Raw genomic sequence first — 6,000 nt, 5'->3', positions numbered from 1 at the left:
CACGTCTTTTTGCCCGTAAGAGCCTCTACTAAAACTTATATACTATTACATATATAATATATATATATATATATTATATAAATCATTTATAGAATACTTTCGAAAAAAATAACAAGCTCAGCTCAAAACACAATTGTCTAATTTCTCCGTGAAAAAGCACAATAGCGTAAATAGCTATTATTGTTAATTAACGATGCAGATGTCAATTCATCGCAGCTCGGCGGGACACAGTAGCGCATTTTGCCGATCTAGTTGCAAGAAGCATAATTGAGTGCGCGGCGCGGCACAGTAACGCATTGTGCTTTTGTAGATTTACAACCTACCAGGACACGCGCCGAGTTGGACTCGTCGACGGTCCTGAACAGTGAACAGATATTTTACGAGTATCAACCGTTAAATTGTGCTTGAACTATTATTGATGTGCTATGCCTCAAAAGTGGTTTTATACGATTCCCCGTTTAACTTTGGTAGGAACTCCTTCGTAGCGCGATTTTTGCAGCCAAAATAAAAAGTCCTGAACCAAATTATTGGGGTTAAAATCTTTCGAATTGTCAGCTAATCATAAAAACAATTCACATCCACCTGTACAAGAGTTTAACTCTTAAAATGCCTATTTTATAATTTTACACATGAGCAATGGGTATATTGCACAATCTGGAGAAAAGTTTTTGTGGGAGTACCACTTACAAATACATAATCTCAGAAATTGTGGCCATTTAATATAAAAATTATTTTTAAAAATCCCAACATTATTTTTTAATCGCCCTATAGAATATGATAATCCATTAAATATCTGTGGGCACTCGAAGTTTTGAAATTTAGATGGGGTCATTGCAATGGATGTTGTTTCGGTAATTAGAGTTAGATTTAGTGTAAACTGTTATGTAAGGGTTAATAAAGATGTTACAAGACTCGTTAAAATTCAGAAAATTTAAATCTTGAAAATTATGATTATAATTATAATTCAATTTACACAGCAATACAATAAGAATAAGAATTGGAGGACTTCGCCGCTTCGACGCGCCGCGCGAACTAGCAACTAGCATTCTTGCATCGTCGATCGTTGCTCTGCTTCGCAGAGCAACGATCTCGATGGGTTGACATCGTCAACCAAGAATAAGAATAATTTGAAAAAGCTTCAATATGCTGTGCAGGACATTCAAATCGCGGTAAAAAGAAAAAAACATTTTTCTTTCTAATTTTTTCCAAAATTTTTTATTAAGAAAAAAACTTGATAAAACAAAAATGTAAGTTAAAGGGGGATTCTCACATATCAAGTAATCACATTTGGGCCAATTATTAACCCTCTCCCCTCCGTAAACAGTTTTACACATAGCTATTGTGTGAAAATTATACTAGCATAATCATAAAACACTTTCTCCGGCCCCCCCCCCTCAGTGATAACATTTGAACGACCCCTTACAAACGTTACAGAATCTCAAGATACAACTAAGTACATTAAATAACTTTTTATACAAACTTCAGAATTGTACATATTTACGATAAAATGCTTTTTTTAGTAAAACAAATTTTTAGTAAAAGATAAAACGAAAAAGACAAAAGAAAAAGTGTTTAGAAATATAAATTGAAAATCTAATTGTGTCATCAATTGCCATATTATATTTATAAACAATTTTAAACAGAAAAGATAAATAATAATATATGGTGAACCACATTTTTGCTGAAACGTGATAATAGTCCTTCAAGCAGTAGTTATCAAAAACAAAACTTTAAAGTGAAGAGAGAGCCCTTTTGAGATGGAGCATGATTGACAGATGGTCTGGGACGAAGATGGCCTCCCAGCACAGTTCCCCCAACACATCGGCGGAGAGACCCGATATTATAGTCTGGTTGGACACAGGAAAGATTGTGATTTAAGTAGAGTTGATGGTTGGCAATGAGAGTAACCAAGTAGGAACAAGCGCGTTATAACAAAGAGCTTATTCCTGGGCTTCATGGTGGAAAGCTCAACTTTTTCTGTTAGAGGTTGGGTGTAGAGGCTTGTGGCATCATACTTTACAAGCCCTATTTTGGTTAGCAAGAGAAAAAAAGAAGTGTAGTCCCTGTTACAACATCGTACAAAGACCAACGGTTCTACCATCAACTGAGTGGGCTGACTGTTGGGCCCTTAAAACATGTTTAGAGCTACACTTGAAATCTCAACACATTTTCATAAAATAGATGCTATGAACATCTATCCTATTTCTGTGTTTGCCAATAAATTTTGACGAAATATCTCCTGAAATGGATACATACCAGCCATGTTGGGCCGCGACCGCCATCATTTTGCCCAATACAGCTCTCATGTGATAGGAAATAGCACCCTTGGAAAAAGCAGTAGTAATCCAGGGCCATCCCTCAACGTTTATTTCTAGGTTTGAGTCTGGTAAATTAACCTCCTTTTGAACACCAAACGGATAAAACTGGTAGATACAATCCCTCAATGGGACACCAACATCGATGGGGAAATCAAGTAACCGAAGCGTATTCAAGTAGGTCAATGACAAGCAAGCATATTTACAGTTCATTGGGAATGGATCTTTCCGAAAGAGAATAGAGGCTTTATCAATCCAGCTTCGGCTTATCTCAATTGCGTATAGAGGAGTGTATCCACTTTGCCCAAAAACTTCCATAATCCTTGAAATACTTCTTCGTGCAACAATGGCTTCACTATCCGAGGAATGCCAAGGATTTCCATGAATTTTTATCTCATGGCTACCGTAATAATCCAGCTTTTCTTGGATAGAAAGACCAGCAGCAGTAATAGCCGTCTCCAAAGGCTCAAGAAGGTGGTTGCAGTTAATCAACCTTAACCTGTCCGTTTTAGCCAAGGACAGCATACAGAAATCATTTGGATGAGCAGTAAAAGTTGGATCGTATATGAAGAAGAGGCAGTCTGCAGTGTCTTTCAGATTAGTTGAAGTGATAAGTCTCCAGTTTACCTCACCCATCCTTCCCACTAAATTACAAATTAATTTTCGAGTATTTATTCCGTCCTCATCAGTCGAATCCCAGGTGCCATTCAAAGTAATCTCATGCAGGATTTCACCTGGAGACTGAACGTCCTCAGTTCCTGATACACCTTTGGCCCAAGCATCTTCAAGAGCTAGCATAACAGCTTGTTTTATATGCTCATCATGATGCAGAAGGATAAGTTTGTTGCCTAGCAGTCCACCACTACCAGGAGCAATACAGCAAACTCTAGATTTACCTCTGTTTTCATCAGATATTGCCTCCTTTGCAAAGAACCAAGTAGATTTGTCAGAATGCGTTGCTAAATCACTACTTGTAATCAGGTTGTAGCCTAGATTGTACATTTCCTCTAGGAGACGTATGGCAAAAAACTTTCCAAGAGTTGCTCTTTTTTTACCCTTCCGATGAACAAAAGTAAACTTATCCCCAACATGCATCTTTACAGTACCATAATAATCTTTGAGTTGTCCTCGAGTGGATCCATATTTGGATTCTATTTCCTGATCAAGTATAACAAGCATTTCCCTCACCTCCGGAGTCACATTCATGACTCTTATCTTTGAGTTGAAACATATTGAGATTGCAATATAGGAATCAGGGATTGCGGTCACAGATAACTTGGATGATGCTTTGTTGCCCATGTTACCTAAAAATAAACCGATTTTGACACCATTTGTTGTCAAATTGTCCAAATTTGGGAAATTAAGTTCTTATTTCTTGGGCAGTTTTGTATTTTGTCATACTGGTAAAAAACCATAACACCATTCAACCCAGCCAAAACGTTTTCAATGGTATGTCTCTCGCGGTTTTTGCGGAAAGTTAATGTCGTGGTGCCGGTAAATGGAATGGGTCCTACTTTGTTGGTCAACTGCTATGTCAGAATCAAGTTTCACAGAAACTTCAGGCTGAACCCCCCTCCCCATTAATTGATATCCTGAGAAAAGATATTTCAAATTAATTTTATTATTCTATCTCAGATCCATCATGATATTAGTTGATAGTCCAACCTTTAAAGATCGCAGAGAGGCCAGATTTTAATTATGAATCGAGCGCTCATAATATGTTGGTTTTGAAAACACCCCGAATCTCGTATTTTAGGTGTATTTTTCAATAGGGGCCCGTGGCTCGTGAAAATTGTATTTTACGAGTTATTTAATGCTTTCACCTCCTGTATCCTAATAAGATAATTCGCTTTACTTCCTACGAAGTTACAGTTGTTGGGAGGGACTCTCTCTGAACTACTGAAATCTCATTCCCCCTGTGAGATATACTGCAAGCAGTGCTCCCTATAATAATGACTAATGTTTTACAGCATCTTTTAGAAAAGTAGTGCGATTATATTGCACCGAATATGCTTTCGGTTGCTCTCAAAACAGTGCAATTAGTTTTGTAATCGCACTCCCTGAAAATAAAAACCAGTGCGATTATGAAAAAATAAGTGGCCGTCAAATAGGTGGTATTATATACGCTAATATTTAATTGTATATTTAAACAAATTGCATACTCGTTTTTAGTGTCTCAGTGGGGTAGTATAAAATGAGTAAATAACCGAGACCTACTCAGTGGTCAGACTGTAAGGACAATCATGAATCAAATTGAAAAGGTTGAATAGACTAATAGAAGAAATATATTTGCTTGGCTGCAACTTACCAATTATAAAGCTAAATAATGTTGGTTTTGTATAACTTATCCGGATGGTTAGGTTTAGGCTTATGTTTAGGATTAGGTACTACAATAGACTATTTTTAACAAAAGATGGTAAATTCCCTAAAAGGAATAATAACGCCCGACCTGTCCGAGAGATAAACGTGCCATGATAGATGCTGAGCTGACTGATAGATAAAGAAATTAGTTGATTATCAATAATTTTGACCCTGGACTCCGTGACCGACTAATCTGACTTGTTGATTGAATTACTGTACATTTCTATTGCTAAATTTAGAATCTAATGCTGACATGTAACTTGTGATATCACGTGACGTCATCACAATATCACGTGACGTCATCACAATATCACGTGACGTCATCATGATCCTCTCCTTACTGATATAAAGTAGAAAGTGTTAGGACAAGAGTTGTGTTCATAAATGTGTTCAAGTGTCGTATGGTGTGCAGTATTAGCCACCTTTATCATAGTACGCATGACCAACAATGAATGTATCTGGTTAGATCGTGAACGTACACTGTGCTAGGTTGGGAGCAAACTCATTTTTGGATCTGGTAGTATTTGGACGTGCTTGTGGTGTGCTTGTAACGTGCTTGTGCTCACAAAATAAAGGAAGATTATGGGAGCTGCTCAAGCTGAACTCAAAGACAACTCCTTATATGGGCATCACGTGTCACTACAAGGACAGTGCTGGTCAGTGAGCCATCTTCTTCAGTTTAAACAAACACGTTAAGTATTTCTTATTACCGTAGGTGGTGTTATTTGGTATTTGCACTATGCTTTGAGACAGCTTTACACGCATCAATCATATCTTGGATGGAAATGAGACATGAACAAATAATAAAAGAATCTTGCCACACATCATGCCAGATCTACTACGATACAGAAAGTAGTAGTTTTGGTTTGTTAGAACATTATCATTCGGAACTCTTTAAAGTCATCCTTTCAGTTTCACCACATATGTATAGCAATGTTTCATTTCGTGTTATCCAGCCATCTTAGATCAATTCATACCAATTATCAGTTTTGCTGCCAATATACTACGGCCAGTACTGCCTGTTGTTGAAATTAAGTTCACATTATCTTTTAATACTTATATTTATACATAACCATTTCTATCTCCTAATCCCACCCTCTGGGAAGCTGCAGGGACAAAAGGATTTCGCGGTCATTTTGGCCAAAAATCGCGATACCGCGAATTACATTTCGCGGTATATTAGACTATACATAAAAATTTGTCGCAAATAATGGGAAAAATCGCGATTCCGTACATGCCGCGATTTCCTTTTGTCCTTGGGAAGCTGGGATATCTCCTGGGGCACTATTTTTAGGGGTATCTATTTTTCAATCCATTTCCTGAA

The sequence above is a fragment of the Bolinopsis microptera genome, chromosome 10, assembly GCF_026151205.1.
Source record: "Bolinopsis microptera isolate Bmic1 chromosome 10, MBARI_Bmic_1.0, whole genome shotgun sequence".
Taxonomy (NCBI): Eukaryota; Metazoa; Ctenophora; class Tentaculata; order Lobata; family Bolinopsidae; genus Bolinopsis; species Bolinopsis microptera.
This window is presented reverse-complemented; position numbering follows the sequence as displayed.